This window comes from Pogoniulus pusillus, chromosome 16, assembly GCF_015220805.1.
Source record: "Pogoniulus pusillus isolate bPogPus1 chromosome 16, bPogPus1.pri, whole genome shotgun sequence".
NCBI lineage: Eukaryota > Metazoa > Chordata > Aves > Piciformes > Lybiidae > Pogoniulus > Pogoniulus pusillus.
Window position 1 is genome coordinate 16195090 of NC_087279.1, and position 18407 is coordinate 16213496.

The 18407-nt window shown below is 51.5% G+C and overlaps 1 protein-coding gene across 3 annotated transcripts in view; it reads left to right on the plus strand.

The window, feature by feature from the left end:
* Positions 1–589: 589 nt before the first annotated feature.
* Positions 590–18407, plus strand: part of IP6K2 (inositol hexakisphosphate kinase 2) — a 36328-nt gene continuing 18510 nt past the window's right edge. The window contains exons 1-2 of one of the 3 annotated variants that reach the window (XM_064156764.1): positions 15716–15800; positions 17029–17116. The gene's annotated coding sequence lies outside the window, so the exon portion shown is untranslated. Of the gene's footprint in view, positions 734–15715; positions 15801–17028; positions 17117–18407 lie in introns of those variants that run through there. The other 2 variants (XM_064156766.1, XM_064156765.1) reach the window with 2 other exon arrangements.

The window sequence follows — 18407 nt, forward strand, 5'->3', positions numbered from 1 at the left end:
ACCCCCCTAAGAGCTGAGGGCCTCCTCAATGCTGCAAAACACTGAATGAAAGCTTCTGCACTGTGTTGGAGAGGATGTGACCCCTGAATTCTGCACTTCTGCTAATGACAGGACAGGCTGGCTCCCAGGACAGCTGGCACTCCAAAGAAACCTTGTGTGCATCTGTCCATGCCAGCTTCTTAAAATAACCAGATAGCAAATGTGTTTAGTGCAAAGAGACTAAACCAAGAGCAGATTCCCTTTGGTGTGATCCTAAAAGGGAGGGCTCCAGGAGAGCTGTGCAGGTGGTGCCAGTTGAGGTGCAGCATCACCTCACCCATCTCACCATGGAGCAAGACATTTTGCAAGGCTGAACCAAACAGGCTGCTCTGAAAGTTGTCAGTGCCACCCTGACTTCTTCACCAGGGTTGAATGTAGGCTGATGTCATCTCTAATTGCACCCTAAGGGTATTTCTTTAAAAACTGAGCTGAGGAGAGACCTTCCAACAAGTGCAGTTAATTGCTAACAGGAGCAGAGAGTTGTGGGATGCCAGCTGTGATGCAGTGAGAGAGAGAGAAGGAGCCAGAGTAATGCAGCATTCCCTTCCCACCCAGGTAAATTGGCAGTACTTCTTGAAAAACAAACCCAACCCCCCCATGAACAAGAATACCCCAGTGAGGAAGCTGGCTGTGCTCTTGGAGAGACCTTTGAAAGCTGTGTCGTGGTGTAACTGCAGCTGGAGGCAGCTACCAGGTAAGGGATAGGGGATGGTGAGGGGATGTGGCAGAGGGGGCTGCTGGGCTGGCAAGGTGGCCAGGGGGCTACACGAATTGCTGTGCTATTGTGTCTTCAAGCAGGGCACTTACCTGCAGCAAGTGCTGCCTGCCAGGCACTCCTTCCTGCCCTGCCAGTAGTGGGGCTGTGCTGGAGAGCCTGCAGCCACCCCCAGGGATCCCATCAGCACTTTGGTGATGATCTCTGGCTGGGCCCTAGCCTTGGGAGCAGCTCACCATCAGAGCAGAGTGCTTCCTTGGATTGTTCCACATCCCCATTTGCCAATAATGTATACTCATGGGTCATGTTCCCCACCTGATGCTACTGAGATTGTCCCCAGATCCCTTCCACTGACAAGTTCTATCTAAATCACCAGCACTAAACCTATATTCCTCCTGTGAAAGTGACAGCACCTCACATGGGGGCTTCCCTGCTGCCCCCGCCCTGCATGACAGGCTGCAGGTGGGCAGAGGGGACCCATGGTGACATGCAGCTGTGACAGACATTTGACCACATGGACTGGTTTTGCAGGGTATGGGCTCTGCTGCTCCCCATTGGGTGTGCAGCCCCCAGGAGCTCCTGAGATGGCATGGAACTGGACCATGGTGCAGCTCCTTGCTGTGGCAGGAGGCCTGATAAATGTAGCTGCTGTTTCAGACACAGCCTTGGCAAGTCCTTTTACATGCCAGTGTCATGGTGCAGAGGTGGACAGCACAGACCCCTAGGGGATGACAAAGCTGTGAGCATCCCTGAGAGGATACATTGCATCTCCTGGGTGGTCACAGCAGTTGGCCATGCCTGGGCTTGTACTAGAAGCCACAGCTTCACAGGATTGTAGAATTGTTTTGGTTGGAAAAGACCTTTAAGATCATTGAGCCCAGCTGATGACCTGACACCACTATGGCCATTAAACCACGTCCCAAGGTGCCATGTCTGCACGATTTTGGACACCTCCAGGGATGGCAGCTTCACAGCCTCCCTGGGCAGCCTGTTCCAGTGCCTCACTGCTCTTTCAGCAAAGAACTTTTTCCTAATATCCATGGCTGGCAAAGAGCTGGTGGCAGCAGCTGGGGAAATGATTGCTCCTAGAGACTCTGAGGAAAGCCCCTCAGTGTGGGGCATGGGGGAGCACAGCCCGGGCCAGGGCTGCTTGGCAGGCTAGAGGAACAGTGATGCATCCTGCGGGGTGGGCTGTGGCTGCCACTGGAGCAAGAGCTGGCGTAATCCAGAGTTGCTGCCAGGGTGGTGTGGCTCAGCCCTGCCCGGGACAGAGGACCGTGGGGCTCCAGCGTCAGATGGCTGTGCTTTTCCAGGCTTTTTCCTGGAAAATCGTTAGGCGTTTGACTCAAGCCATTTCTTGGGGAAAGAGCACAGCCTGATCCCCGCTGAGCTGCCCAGCAGGGAGCTGATGGCACACCCGCTGAGGTCACCTTCTCCGTGCAGGACACTGCTGCCTTCCATGGCATCAGCGCATGGGGAAGCCTCGTAAACCACGGTTAGGTGGTCCCTGCAGCCTGCTCAGTTCCCAACACGTGTGGTTGTGGGGGAAGAGGCTTTGGGTTTTGCTCCGTGCGTCACCATCCCAAGGAGCTGACTTCTCTGTGGCTTCTCCCCAGCATACTGGCAGCTGAGGGCCGGTTTTGTTTGTCCCCTCAGCTGTGCCCCAAGAGATGGGCAGTGGTGGCCCCCATGCAAGCCCAGGCAGGGGAAAAGTGCTGCTCTGTGCCTTGCTCCTCTCTGAACCCCGAGGGGTTTCTGCAGAGGACTGAAGGCTTTGAATCACTGATAGCAGCACAGTGGAACCCAGCCCAGCAGGGCAGGAGCAGGTTCTGTGTGCACAAGTGAATCCTAGCGTGGGCACAAGGGCTGTTGCCTCCTCCCCTCTGCAAGAGTCCTCACTGCTGGGCTGGGAAAGGTTCATTTCCTCGGGCATATTATAATCTATTAATTAGGTAACAGACACCATTTACTGAGGTTTGAGTTTCACCTGGCAGTGATGTCAAATGGAGGTCAGCCTCCTTGCTGTCCTGCCCTGCCTGCCCTCATTTAAAGGCTGTGCTCCATGAAGCCATTATGAGGGCAGTGGGGACTCCTTTGCTGCCCGCTCCACTCTTGGCATGGGTTGGTATAGCTCTCTGTGCTGCAGAAGCTTCTCCTTGGGGTCTCAGGGGTGGGGAAGGAGCATAGAGGGTCTCCAGCACATCTTCCATCATTCTGGTTTAAGGTGAGGGCATTGTATGAAGGTTGGGGTGACCTTTGCATCACCCCATGCTCAGGGTGCAGTCTTGCCAGGCAAGAGAAGGAGTGTGTGCTGCTGGCTGGCACAGCAGTGGGATGGAAGTACTGGCCACAGCCCATGCCTGTTCCCAGCACGTCCATGGCAAATTTTGCAACTTAGAAACATTGCACTCTCAATGCTAGGGGTTAACAAACGTACTGGGATGGATCAGATTAACGACAGCAGCTTCTTTATGGCCTGGAAAGGAGCTGAGAGCCAAGGGCTGGTGCTAGGGAGTTTTGGGGACACTATTGAGGGTGTCCCACAGCCTCATTAGCTATTGGGGACCCAGAGCCTGTACCCTGGGAGTGACAGGATGCAGTGAAAGCCTGATGTAGGTGGCTGGGGAAGGCCCAGCCCAGATGGAGAAGAGCCAGCTGCCTTGTGAGGGCTCATCACCCATGTGTCTGCTCACCACTGCAGCTCTCCTCTCTTATTTCAGTTTGCTTTTCTGGTTTGCTGCATTGTTGTTTTGTTCTGAAAGAGCTTTAGGAGGTTGCTTGTGCCCAACCTACTGAGAGGCAGTGAGGCCACCCCTCTGCTCTCCCTGGTCCCTGGCATTAGGAAGGTTTTCTTTTCTCTCTTTAGTTTAGTGCTTTGATGTCCTTACAATTTATTTTTGCAGCAGAGTTGCTTTCATGATAAAATGGAAATGTTTCCTGTGGGTTGCTTTGGAATGAAAGGCTGAATAAGAAGGCTAAAAATAGCCCCTCATGAACCACTGGCTGCATGAGCCACTGGGTAGGGGCTACCTGCTTGCAGAGCTGGCCAGAGGGACCTGGTGGTCCCCAGGACTGTGGCTGTGGAGACTCTCACTGATGGTTAACCCTCCCTGCACAAGAGCACATGGGCTGGTTTACAGGCTGAGATCTGGGCTGCTTTTCTCTGATTATGCTGTGTTTGGGGCAGAGATGAACCTTCAGGCATTATGAGCCCTTGTTGGCTGAGCAAGGACATGGAGAATCCCCATAGGACCATTGCTAACGTCATGGAGTGTGCAAGGGAAAAAGAAAGCCCAGAGCTGATGAGCAGGATGAAGCTAAAGGGCCATAACTCAGCAGCTGAGTCTGCCTAGCCCTTGCATGGCTGGCAGCCCCAGACTCTCTCTCCAGGGGTGCACCAAAGGCTGCCTTCACAAGAGGTGGATGTGTCCTGCCTAGGACATGGCTGTCAGCCTATACCTACTGGAAGTAATGCTGCTGGGAGGAGCTCCCCTGGTAATGTGTCTCTTTACATGAACCAACTGCCCTGCTAGCGGGAAATTTCAGCACTGTTTGCCCTGTTGACTCATCTTCTTCCCTTTCATCTTCTCTCAGATGTAGCTTATTATATGGGACTATAAATAGAGCCTGCTCCTGGTTGCTTGTGCCCAGCTGTGACGGTTCTCAGCCAGGCGTGACGTGAGCAGATAGCCTTCCGGCAGGGATGCGTAACACTTTGGCATGGCTGGGGGGGCTGGGCTGGGACTACCTCCTCCTTTTATTTGGATGGCAATAGCTCTGTGGGTGCTTCTGGCTGAATCTCACCACAGTATCCCCTTCTGCTGCTCACCTGCTCCAAGCACTGACCCCAAAATCCTGCTGCCATGTGCCAGGCCCCTGCTGACCAGCTCCTGCTGTCCTGGGGCTGCAGAGTAGAAATGTCCAGGTTCTGAACTTGCTCTGCAGCAGCTGTGAGTGGCTGGGTAGGGTAGCAGGTCCCTGTCCTTGGAGACAGAGATGATGCAGCCATTTGGCATCCTGTGCTTCATATGCATCTCAGCAGGATCCAACATGTTTCCTGAGTGTGGCCTGTGACAAAGATGGCAGGAAGACCATCACAGAGCTTTATTCCCAGTGTAAGTGCTCTCAGGGTGTGACTGAGTCACCCTGTAGCCATCTCTGACAAGAAGGTGCCGGGCAGGGCAGCCTGGCACAGCAACACTGCCGAGAGGTGGTGGCACATTGCTCAAAGGCATTTGATATAAATAGGTGGGAGCATGAAACTGAAAGCTGTAATCATGTGCGTGCCAGCACAAGAGGAGAATGGGTAAACACAGGTGGTGGCTGCTGTGTCTGCCACATGAGTCTCTCCTGAAATGCAGCTCGGCGACACAACCAGTGTCCCAGTGACAGAAATATCCCCAGCATGGCTGTGAGGTGGGGAACAGGATGAAGGCACTAGCAGTACCCACCGCCCTGTGTGGATGCCAGTCAGTCAGCAGGGCTGATGGGGACCTTCAGCTTCCTCCACCAGAATCCAGTTCTGGGAAGTTATGGACATTGACAATCCTGGGAGAGACTGAGATGGCCCTGACCACGAGCTCTGCAGTGCCAGAGGTGTTTGCTGGGTCAGCAGCCTCTGCAGAATTAGACATTCAGGGGCTGGTGATGCAGCTCCTATCCCTAAGGTGCAGTGATGTCAGTGATGTACTTGGAAATTACTCCCAGCTGAAGGCAGGTAAGGTAAATTGCAAATGAAAGTCAAATATTTACAGCATTCAAAGCACTGTGTTGATCTGCTGGGCTGGGAAATCTTGTGCACTGATTGATTGCTACGTTGCACAGAAACGTTTGCAAGCCGGCGGCTTTGCCACACCCTGCGTGGACCCAGCTGGCCTTGCTTCCCAATGCTGCCCTTGAGGGATACCAGTTTTCGGCGTGTTTCTGGTGCCAGTCCACAGTGGGTGAAGGTGCCGGGGTGCACTGCCAGGTTTTTAAGGCCAGGAAGAACAATGAGCTCCATTAAATGTATCCACTACATAATAGGGACTATTGCAACTCTCACATTCCTCAGTCACCATTTGGGTGGTTTAATTACTCTTGCTCTTAAGTAAACAGATAACTGTGCCTTATTGAAGGGTGGTTGTTGGAAGAGATAAGAGATGGGGTATGGGCTGGCAGACACATGGCTGAAGCCAAATCTCTTGCACGAGGCTGCATCTGCAGCTCACTGGTCACTGCCGCACTCAGCCTTCTCTGGCACTTTAGGGAGTCTGTCTCCATGGATCTGGAGTGGAGTTTTCTGATGAATTTGCATGACTCAGTGAATAGAGAATTGGTCACTTGCCAGCAAGACTGGCATCACAAGCCAGTCCAAGGGAAATATGACAAGCACAACCAGTGTTTATTAAGAAGCTGGCACTGAATGGGGAGCACCCTGGTGAGAGCCCTGGGGAGGAGGCTGGGACTGGAGAGGCTGTGTTTTGTGGTAGATTTAGGCAGCAGGATCTGGGAAACCTTAAGCTGGTGGATGCAGAAAAACCTCATTTTCCTAACTACCATCATGCTGTGTTCTCTAGTTTTATTTTGCATTGAAGGTCAGAGACTTAATGGTTTCAATATAAGAGCTGAGACTCCTTCAGCAGTAAGGAGCCTGTCAGGGCAGGGATGTGTAAGCTCACACTGTGATGCCCTCAGTTCTCCATTTCCAAAGCTCTTGGAAACAAGAAAGGAAAGAAAAATGGAAGAGCCACAACTTGCTCCTTGAAGAGCTTCTTCATTCAACTAAAATAAAGGGGGAAAAGAGCCCAAAACAGTGAGGCCATCCTGAAGGTGTACAAGTAGAGAAGCAGGATTGAGGACTCTGTAAGTGAGTAAGGAAAACTCTTCTGGACTGAGTACCTGCACACCGTCTGAAAGCAGTTTAGCTCTGCTTGCAAGGGCAGTCAGATGTGGCTCTCCTGCACTGGCCATAGCAGAGTGACATGAGCTCTGTCCTGAAGGCAACAGACAGGGTGAGCAGGGCTGGAGCTGCTCTGAGGAGGCTGCTGCTCTCACTGAGCAGCACAAGGCATGTGCCCACAGGGTGACAGCGGTAGCAGATAACTACAACCCCTGACAGCTGTCAACAGAGGTGCTCTGAGGGACTCACAAGCAAGCACGAAGTGTGCCTGTTGAAACGCCTGTGAGGATGGGAAGCCCAGCGTGAGCCCTGGTCAGCTCTTCGCGGTCCACGCACGTGTACTCAGCGCTGGCCTCATGCCCCCGCTTCAGCACGGTGCCAAGCTGCCTCTGATGAGGGAACCAAAATGCTGTGGCCAGGAGGATTTTGCAGGCTCTTTCATTAACCTTGGCCCAGATACGGTTGGATTTAATAATCCCTGCACAGATTGCCCAGATCAGGGCACTGTTTGCCTCATCTCTGAGATGAATGACAATGCTCAGGAATGTTTTTTTCAGATAGCTTCACCAGCTCTGATCCTGCTGACAGGTTTGGCTTAGCAAGGGGGGACAGAAGCCTTCACTCTGTGCCAGACAGAGCTCACATTTCTCCCCTCTCTAGCACGGCTGCTGCGCCCACTCTGCTTTCGAGCCTGCCCTACTTTGGATCAGCTCACAACATCTTTGAGGTCAGTGACAGCTGCTGGCAGGCCTAGCCTCACCCCGTGTTTACTTTCTAAGCATCTCGATGCAAACAAAACAGACAGCTTCCTTGGGCTGCTTTAACTGTTTCATTATTCCTCCTGGAGAACCGAGAATGAATTAGGATGGGGCTCATGGTCTCCACACAGCTGCAGCTGTTTGCACCAGATGAGGCTTTGGTCCTGCTGCTTAATCCTGGGTTTGGTTATTGAGCCCTCACAAATAATCGCTTTGCACTGGGCTATGTATAATCTGCAGCACAACTCTGTTACTGCTTTTCCCTTGGAGGATGGAGGGCAACTTTGCAGCTCTCCAGTGACCTTTCGCACCCTCTCCCCTCCAGGGGATGCAGGGCTTTTTTGGCGAGGTGTTTGCCCTGTGCCTCCAGCGGTGTCCCCCCCGCCAGCCCTTCCCCAGGCAGAGGCATGAGGAATACACTGCACAGTCCTCCATCGGCCAAACTCTCCCACTGCCGGGCGGGGAGAGCAGGCAGCCGAGGAGTGGCAGGAGGCCAGCAAGACGTCATGGCTGTGCTGGGAGCACAGGCTGTTCCCTTCTGCAAATGACTTGGGAGGAAGGAATTTAACTCAGAATTTCCTCCTTAGAGCTCCGGCTCTTGTTCTCTGCAGAGTCTTTTGGGAGAGGGATTTTGGCTGGGATTCAGGGGAAGGATAGAGGGTTCAAGCTGTGGGGGCTGAAGTGCCACAGGCTGATGGTGCTCAGCTAGCTTACATCACCTATTGCCTCATTTCTGCTGATGGCTCCTCACAGATTTCTGTAGCCCCTCTACCAGAGAGGCTCAGAGATAGTGAAGTGGGAAAGAGAGAGGTTAAAACTTCACAGTGACAGTGTCATTGAGCCTAGTGAGGCACATGGAGCATTTGCAGCCTCACAGGTATGCCAGGCATGCCGAGAGCTCCCTTCAGAGATGGACTGCCTCTCCTTGCTGCCCTGGGGCTGCACAGCTGGACTTGTGCTAGCTGCCTGAAGCTCTCTACGCAGGGGCTGCCAGAACCATGTGTCCGACGCACAGCATCTTTGGAAAGAGATGCAGCAAGAAGAACCTTCCTCTTTGCCACGGGGCAGTTCACAGCCTGAGCCAGCCTTCCACGTGGACCATCAGCACGTGAGCTGCCCTTGCCCAAAAGGAAGATCCAGAACTTGTGACCTCCCAGCAGGAACAGCAGTCTCTGACTTGCTCCAGAGCTGTGATGTTCTGCTTTGGCTTACTGCTGTTTCAGCTCTGCACGTGGTCTGGGGCCTGAGAACAGCCAGCATAATTAGTGTTTTTGGTGTCACTTGCTCTTCATGGACATCGAAGCCCTTTGCAAATTTCTGTGTAAGAAGTAGGTCAGCATAAAGCCTGCCATTGGAAAGAGGAGGAGCACAAAGGACTAATTAACTTGCTTGGTGTTGCACAGCCAGGCAATGGTAGCGCTGCTGGAAAGCATCCCCAGTCATGGGGGAAGTGTGGGGCTCTCGTGGCTGGGCCCACTCCTCCCTGTCAGGCAACAGTAAAATCAAGGTGCTCCTTGTTTGCTCTCCCAAACGAAGCTGCAGCTGGCAGGTGCAGCCTGATTGTTTGCTGGCCAAGTGATAAAGATCCTGTCCTTACAGCCCTGCAGCTCACAGTTGCTGATGACTGGGTGTTTGCAGCCAGTGCCTGTTTCAAAGCAGCAGAAGCTGGCAGTGATGTAATCTGGAACTAAAAATAGCCCAAGGAAGAGTTCCTGAAGCAGCATGAGAAACTGCAGGAAAGGGATAGATGGGAAGGCTGAGTTCACAAAAAACAACACTCCAAGTCAATGCTGATTCAGTCTATCACTTAGTACTGCCCTCAGCATTGGTGCTCCAAGGGCAATAGGCCAGACTCATTTGCCACTGCTGGCTCCCTAGACCTGGAGACCTGATGGAGCAGGTTCATCACAGCTGAGAGAGAGCATTGCTTCCTGACTCGTGTGAGTCTTCTTGTTCGCACCCTTAGCCATGGAGAGCTGGTGAGGAAAACTACAGTCAGGTGGTGGGCAGGATGGTGCAAGTCCCTGCCACGGATGCACAAGTGACAGCATTTTCTGGTGTTTTGTCTGCTACTGAGTGGAACAATCTGCTCAGGAAGGCCTCCAAGAAATACCTACAAAACCTGCAAAGGCTGGGCCTGTTCTTTCTTGTCTCTCATCACAGGAGGCTGAGCTTCCCTGCACGGCCATAGCCCCAGGGGACCATCTGCAGCACAAGCCGGTGGCTGTTCGGTCGCTGCAGGCGGGGGGGCAGAGTGCCGCTGAGTCTGTGCTGTCGCAAGCTGGAGACGTTCCGTGAGGAAGCAGGGAGCGCAGCGCCTGGCCATCTGCAGCGAGATAGACGATGGTGAATGAAGCATCACAAGCCCTTTCCTTCCTGCACAAGAGGCACCCTATGATGTGTGAAAGGCAGTCCCCTTCCAGTTGCTATTTTTGCCAGCATTTGACTTACTGCTGCAAATTCTTGCAAGCATTAAGTTTCAACAAACGAGAAGTTTACTATAACCAGTCCTTCACCCAGGAGGCCCTGATGAAGGATGTCTGCAGCTGCCAAGCCAAAGTTTCTGACCTTTCACCAACAAATGCCTCCTAAAGGCTATGTTGGGACTGGCCCTGAGCCCACAGAAATGCAGCAGGAGCAGGGTTTGTGGTGTGTATCTGGACAGGACCAGGCTGGGCAAAGCAGCCGCAAAAGGGAAAATGGAAATCGAAGTCTGGGGGTGGCAGGTTGAACGCAGCTGAAGGACAAGCTGACTTACTTTGATTGGTATTTTTATCTGAACTGGCTTTTCCCTGCCCTAAATACTCCCTGCTGCACTGAGCAGTACCAGAGACGTTTTGGCAGTGCCAGGCAGGTGGGTGTGGCAGGGCGTGTGCCCGTGGGATGCCAGCCAAACCCCAGTATCACCCGGCTTGAGGAGCTCCCAGAAGGTTCTGCAGAGGAGTTTCAGCTCCGAGTCGTGCTCCTCTTTGCATGCTGGAGAGTTGGGGCTGTTTTCCTGAAGGCAAAGCCACAAAACTCTGGCTGTATGGAGGGCAGAGCATTGCCCTGGGGTAGGCAGAGAAGCTGCTTCATTATGAGGTCTGGGTGAACCAACAAGGATTGAGGGTCTTGGGGCAAAGCCTGGAGTGGAAAGTGCCACCCCAGACATGGCAGCCTGGCCCTAAGCACCACCATGACAAACATAATTATTCCAGCCTGCTAGAATGGCTCTTGTGCCACTGTGCAGCCCTGCGGGGTGGGAAAAGGAGCAAGGGAATTTATTCACCAACGAGTGCCTGAAGGAGGCTCAGAAGTAGGAGAAACAGACTGTGAAGCTGCAAGAGGGCAGATGCTGGGCAACTGAGGTGCCACAGCCTAAGAGCATAAGAGGAAACTGAACCTGCCAGTTCTTCCCAGCTTCAGCTGCGGGGAGATGTTTGCCCACAGAGCATGGCAGAACTGCCATGTGGATTTGGATGTTCACTCTGGCTGCAAAGTCTGCAGCAGGGCTGAGAGCTGCCCCAAATACACACCCCACCAAGAGATTCCCAGCACACTCTCCCAGAACACCTGGAAAAGTATGTGTGAGTGATGCCACCGTGCCAAGGCAGCCATGGTTGTGTACTACTAGGATTGTTGGTGCTCACCGGGAGGTGAGGTCCTGCCTGTATATTTAAAGGCTTTGCCTTACCCCTCAGGAAAACTTAGAAAAGATTGTAAGGAAAAAAATCCTCTGTCTCTCCTAACCTTTGGCACTTGCTATCTATCTATTGTTATTTTCATGTGGTTTTTGGCAAGTGTTTGTTGTACCCTGCAGTAACGCACAAATTCTGCTATGGCAGCAGCTCACTAGGAAAGAGAGCCCTGCACAAGAGTTACAGCCTTAGCAGACAGGACTAATGAAGGCAGGAATGTGAAGGGACACAGCAGTAACTGGTGTTCTGTTATTGGGAGGCCAAGCAGGATCTCTCCTAGCAGCCCATGGACACGGGCTCCAGGCTCAGTATAGCCAAGTGGGCAAATGAGGCTTTCTAGGGTTGGGGAAGCTCACTTGGGACCCGCAGGACTGGGTATGGTAAGAGTCCTCGCTCTTTTCAGAGGCTGAAGATCACCCCAGGGTGAACCAGAGAATCATTTGAATGTGTTGCTGGCTTGGAGGCAGATCTTTGTTGCTGCCCTCTTTCTAAACTGCCGTCTTTCATTTTCCCTGGGCAACAGAGCTGACTGCAGCAAGACGTGAGCACACGCAGACGATTCAGGGCTTTTGCAGAAACCCAGCAAATGTGGCCAGGCTGGCCAAGGCATTCAGCCCTTTCCCAGCAGGTAAGCAGCCTGCCTGGCTGGGCACTGCCACCATCTCCATTGTCAGCACACTGTGGATCATGTGTGCTCTCCCCACTTGCCTGAAGCACAGGTAACAAATTAAATCTTAAACCTCAAGTTTCAGACTGGACGTGAGGAGGAAATTCTTCACCATGAGAGTGGTGAGAGCCTGGAGTGGGTTGCCCAGGGAGGTAGTTGAGGGCCCATCCCTGGAGGTGTTTAAGGCCAGGCTGGATGAGGCTCTGGCCAGCCTGATCTAGGGTAGCATGTCCCTGCTCATGGCAGGGGGGTTGGAACTAGATGATCCTTGTGGTCCCTTCCAACCCTGACCGATGCTATGATTCTAAGTTACAGGTGTCATTGCTCGTGATTCCCAGGTCTGGTCAGATCGGTTAAAAGGAACTTTGGGTGCAGAAAAATCTTTCTATTATTAAGCCTTTCACATGAAAGCACAGATCCTTCACCTGTGATCCTTGTGCCCTGGCTTGCCAAGTAGCAACTGTCAGCTCTCCATCTCTGCAGCTCTTGAGAAATGCCAGAGCTAAGCTTCCATCCCAGTAAACAAAGTCCGGTTGTGTTTTATTTCTCTGACTCATCCATCAATTCATAATTGCTCAGGAGTAGTATAAAGTGCCTGGCAGGGGACAGGCCTGCCCAGTGGGTGGCTGAACTGTGGGGCTCAGGCAGCTGGCTTTGCTGCTGCCCTACACAAAACAACCCATCATTATCCTTCTTCTTCCAGCTCTGTTCTCATAATTATTGTTTTTGACTCTGAGAGGATTGAGGATACAGCATGGAATCTATTTCCATGCAAGACATCTTTAAAGCATGACATTTCCCTCTTACTTCATTAAATTAAGTGCTGTCCTCCTTTAGTGGCCTGGCATTTTGAGTCCTGAATCAGAGACATTGTCTGATGAAATGTTTTGCAAGTAAATAATAACTAGAACCATGTGCATTAATTTGAACTACCACAGGCATGGGGAAAATGGCACAGACCACAGCGTGCAGACAGAGCACAGGATTAAGATTATGGCTGGGAATTACGCAGTTAGAAAACTCTGTGGGGTTGATTTGGTAGGAAGTGGCTGGATTTTGGGGGTTACATTTTTTTTTCTTGACTCAGGGCCTCAGTTTTCATTTAAATGAATTTTTTGCCACCCTCGTCACAGCAAGAATAATACTGAATAAGGCACTTCCATAAATGTTCTCTGCTCCCTGTAAAAAGAACAGTTCTTAGATTCTGAACAGGGGAGATACAAAAACGAATATCCATGAACTTGACCATCTTAAGGGTGTTTAATTTCCTCTGGATCGTGGGTTTGACATAGCCCAAGACAAAGAAGTTTGCTCTGCTGCTCTCCTGTAGTGCAGCAGTTCTGTAAATAGTGGGAAGTGCTCGTTCCTTTAAGCTGTCAGGCTGGCACTTGAAAGATGTGAGTGTGTAGACACCCCCCCCACCCCCCCCACCCTATAACGTGGCTATGCAATGCACACAAGGAAGGGTGTTTCTGAAAGCGGATGTTAACTGCCTATTTGTTTTGTGAATACTTTTGGCAGTGGGAAAACCAGGCACCTTTCTGACTGCCTACGTGAGCAGATCCTCATCAGCCTGAATGCTCCATCTCCTTTGTCTTGTGAGGAGGAGGAGGAGGGTTCAGGAGCTTTGCTATTGTAGTGACTCCTGGAACTAAGCGTCTTATATTCAGCAGCCTCAGGCCACTGCTCAGGGTCAAATGTCCTCAGGAAGTAGTGCAGGGTCAGCTGGAGTGCCAGGCAGCCGAAAGATTAGCCTTGCTTGCATGTCTGGGAGCGTGGCTAGCTGGAGGCTCCTCCTAAAGTCGGTGCAAATTGGGGCTGGAAGTCAACGTGACCATAAGCCATGTGAGGGCAAGGGCAGTGAGGGAATGAAAGGCTTGCCAAGCCTAGCACAATGCTGATGTCTCATTACAGATATGAACTGCACCAGAGAAATTGATCTTGGAGGAGGTAGAAGATGGCTGAGTGACTCCTGTAGCCTGGAATTGCTCCCTCAATAATTAAGAGGGATGAAAAGAACAGCAAGGAAAAAGGTTTGAGGAAATGAAATGCTGCTGTGAACCTGTGGGATTATTCCCAGCCTCTGGAGGGATTGTGCAGCCACCCACTGGGGAAGGGTCCCATGGGGTGGTGGTACCTCAGTTCCCTGCTCTCTGTGGCTGGGGAACATAAATCAGGCATGAGCCCCGGACCAGCTCTGGGATTGCAAACGGAGTTCAAAACTAGTACCCTGTGTGGGTAATACCCAGCTATAACCATCAAGTCTCTTGAGTAAATTACAGACCTGCTCTCTCTCATGACCAGTTTCAGCCCAAAGAGGCACAGATTTAAATTTGAAAGATCTTTAAATATCCAAGGGAAGTCACCAGTTTTAAATGGTGAGAAACACACACAAAACCAGATTTTGAAATTAAGATAATCATGACGGCGCCAGACAGATAAATGTCTCTCAACAGGCAGCCCTGCTTGGCTTCAACAATCAGCCTGATGGACAAGAGAGGCACATTTTAAGCAGTGAAAACCAGGGGATATAATTGCTTCTTACACAAGACTGTATGTGTGTTTGTACTTTAGAACAAGGAGAAATCGGAGATCTCTCGCTCTCCAAGTCTCTTTGGTGAACTGATGCTCACCTCTCCAAGCCAAGGAGCCATCCCTGAGCCTAGTAAGCCCTGGGCCCACGCAGGGGTGTGCAGTCATGGAGCAGAGGTGGGAGGTTTGAGGGAGATGCTCTGTGTACTCAGCACTGCCTCAGCAGCCCATGGCCAGAGGGGCTGAGTCCCTTCTGGAAACAAAAAATGCCTTTTGCTGGGTGTGTTGTGCAGCGGAATTGTGGTGGCTTGTGTGGCTTTTAGCTCTCTGACCTTTATTTAAATGAAATGCAGAGTAATCTGTATCTAAGTGGAGTTTTGTCTCATTAGTGTGATTAAATAGATTGCAGAGCATTATTAAGTTCATTGCCAGAGAGACTGTTGCTTAGTAATTTAAACTGCATTAATCTCATTATTCAGTCTTTCTCCTTAGAATGATGGTGGCTCTGTTGTTACTGGCACATCTGTGGGCTTGCATGCAAACCATGACAATTGCAATGGCATTTAAATCACCAGCCCACAGGCCCTGGGAAGTCATTCAGGGTAAAGCTGGGCAGGGGGAGCTGCCAGGACTTTGGGCCGTGTATGCCTCGATGAGATATTTGGTGGTAGCGAAATGCAGAACTAATAGGTGAACTCAAGCATGTGGCCCTCCGGGAGCCTCCCGTGCTTCAAAGACGAGACAGATGCTCTTCGTGTACCTCTTTGGCAGGGCACACGGCCAAAGGGGCCCTGGAGTGGCAGTCACATGGAAACCAAGGGCACAGACTGTACAGAAACAGAGATAAGCTGTTTTCGAGCAGGCACGGAGGAGCGTTAAAGTGTGGTTGCTGCAGCCTGGCAAGTCAAAGAGGTGTAACTCGAAACGCTGCTCAGGTCACAGGAAGGAAGAACCCAACCTGCCGTGCATCGGGCTGAGGGTGCTTAGGTTGCAGTTTGAAGCTTGAGGACACGCGTGGCAGGGTCCACTCTGCTCGGGCAAACACATGCACCTCACAAAGGCAAAGACCATGCCCTTTGTGTGCCTCACAAAGCAGAAGCCCATGTCTTCTGTGTGCCTTTTATATCCTAGGCAGGTTTAGTGCCTAGACTGGGAGCCACAGAGTGTATGCTTCTCCCCGCAGTCCTGTTTCCCAAGCACAGTCTATGGAGCAAGCTGGCCACCCCCCGGACCTCCTCGAGGCTCCCGTGGAAGGGGTGAGCAGCCAAGCCGAGCTGCACACCAGAACGCGGAGGCTATACGAGGCCAAGCGCGGCACAGGTCTGCAGCACCTTGGTTCGCCTCCGCTCACCCTAGCAACAGCGGCGCTGGCGGCCGCCCAATCAGCGCGCCGAGGTGCAGAGCGAGCCAATGGGCAGGCGGGCGGGGGGCGGAGCATGCCGGGGTGGGGGAGGACCGGCTCCGCGCCGCCATTTTGACTTCTGAGGAACAAAAGAAGCCAAGCTGCAGACCGGCGCTGCGCTGATAGCAGGTAACGGGCTCGTTCCGCAGCTGTCCCGGGCCTGCCGGCCGGCTCGCTGGGCACCGCGGGCTCTCTGCGAACCGACAGCCACCACCTCCCCACGCCGGGGAGGTCGGTTCTGAAGGGGGCGGGGGGGGGTCTCCTGATCGGGGGCTGCCGCTTGCGTTTTAAGCACGGCGGGGCCGTGCTTCTGCAGGTCCTAGCTCCACCCGCCGTGAGAGGCCGGTGCCTGGCCAGGCAGAGGGGAGCCGCTGCCCAGCTTTCCGCTGAGGATGCTCGGTGGCAGCCTCCGACGTAGGGCGGCGGCAGAGGGAGGGGCATTGCCCAGGCTTCCTCTCGGGAAAGAGGAAGCCAGGCTCTGGCCAAGCATCGGTCCTGGGGGATGTGGGTTTGGCCCGGGATGGGGCGGGGAGCAGGGACGGCAGCGTTCCCGAGGCATCCTCATTCGCACGCTGCGTTCCGCTTTCTGCCAAGCTTTGCCCTCTCCGTGGAGCTGTGCAGGGCGGCGGTGGGGCTTACCGGGGCGGGGGACTTCTCGGCAGCTTTGTCCCTGGCTCAGCGCGGGGGGTCCGCGGCTGTGCCGTGTTACGTAGCTAAGTGACCCCGGAGCAGGTTGTCGCTCCGTGGCGTTACTCAGCAGTTCTCGTCTGCTTGAGTCATAAGGCGCTGGTTTTTCGTTTTGCTTGCGCGATGGACTTGCTGCAGGTTTGACGGCTATTGCTTGGGGATGTGTTGCATAACTGGACGTGCTGCTCACGACTGCTCTTTCTCACTGTGAAACGGAGATATTGGGTGATGTCTCGTTACAGGCTGGTTTAAGCATCACAGGTCTTGTAACGTGGCTTGAGGCCCTCAGGCTCAACAAAAGCACGGTCGAGGCTCTGGAAACCGTCATTCAACTTACGAAAATGATAATCATTGTTGATAGAATAGCAACTAGTTACACCCTCAGATGCCCTTGGCCTTAATTGCACTGTGGAAAGCACGCGTGCTTAACACTGACATCTCTCCCGATATGTGCTGAAATTGAATTGCCTCTGCTTCTAGCCTTTTTTTTTCTTGACCCAGTGCCTCATGCGTCCTGTATACTCGGGTATTTCATAAATGCATCCGGTGCCCATGGGGTTTTTTTTGGATTTGAGCCTATAAAGGGACAGTTCTGCATCAAATGCTGTAATGAGAGTTTTGTTTTGATATTTAGTTCTGGAACATTAAAACTGATGTTTGTTTTTTTCAGTCTGATGGGATGTTACCGGTCATCATTTAGCATGCTAACAGTGAAAAAAGAGTAGAACAGTTCAGATTGGACACTTGAGAATAACAAGGTCAGAATTCTTTTGGCTTTTAAATGTATTAAGAATTTTCATCTTTGCTTGTAACTACACTTACATGAGGTAGTATGTGTAAAATGGGAAATCGTCTTTAAGTTGAAATTAATGTCAATAATTTCAGTGTTTAACATTAAGGACCAGAAGCTGAGTTTATAGACACATGTGTCCACATACAAATAGGTCTATTTTTATAATGGATTGATTGACTTGTTTACATTTGGCCTGTTGAGCATCTTCCAGCTTAATTTTTTTTTGTCATCAAAATGTATTACTAAATGAGGAAGAACCTGACGATTTAACTGCCAGAATTCAGGAAAATTTCTTCAGAAAGGAGTCATCAGAAGTGCTCAGAAGTGTCTCCTAGTTAAAGGAAGGATCTCAGGAAAGGTTTACTGCCCTTTATATGTACTTGTTTTTCAAAACTCAGATTTTAAACTTCGTCAGGTAGCTTTTCTTAAATGTATGTTAATTCATTTAATTGAAAAGTTGTTTTCCTACCTTTTCTGCCTCTGCTGTTTATACACTTCTGAAGTTAATAGCCTGTTGTTGTCCTGCCTGTAGTACTTTGGTCATACAAGTAATGTAATCCTTAGGTTGCTGTTTCTTTTTGAGAAAAGGTGGGTTAGAAGTGTCATAGCCATGAGTTATGGTATCTTGGGAAGGAGCTGGAAGAATGGGTAGTGGCCAGTCATATGAATGCTGGTCTTTGTGCTCTTTGAAATTCTTTCCCTACCAGGTGTTTGCAAGGAAGACCTCAGACTTGTCAGGCATGTGATTTTGGAGAACAAAACAAAAACCCCAACACTACAATCACACACACACCTGTGCTAGATTGAAGCTAGCTAGAATATTTTGGTGAGAAGAACTAGATTACAGGTTGTGAAAGGAAAACAATGGTGATGTCTACTTCCCTCGTAGCCCTGCTGAGATGTATAGGAACAAGAAATAAAATCATAGATAACCACTCTCACTGGGGCTGCTGGCTGAGCTGCATCTTACTCTCTAACCTCACCCTCCACTTTGCTTCCTAACCCCTTGGCTGAACCTCTATTCTTCCTTGGGACTGGGTTAAGGTTGAGATGGGTGAGGGGAAGGTGAAGGGGCAGTAGCCAAAGACAGCTGAGTCTAGTCTAGGTGATTTTTAAAATGTGGGGGGGCGGGGAACACCCAAACCATCACAACACCCCCCAAAACAACAAAAAAATGCATACATTTCCAGCTAAGTCATTGGTATGGTGGCACTTTAATCAATCTCTGATCAGCTGAGGACTACAGGAGGATACTT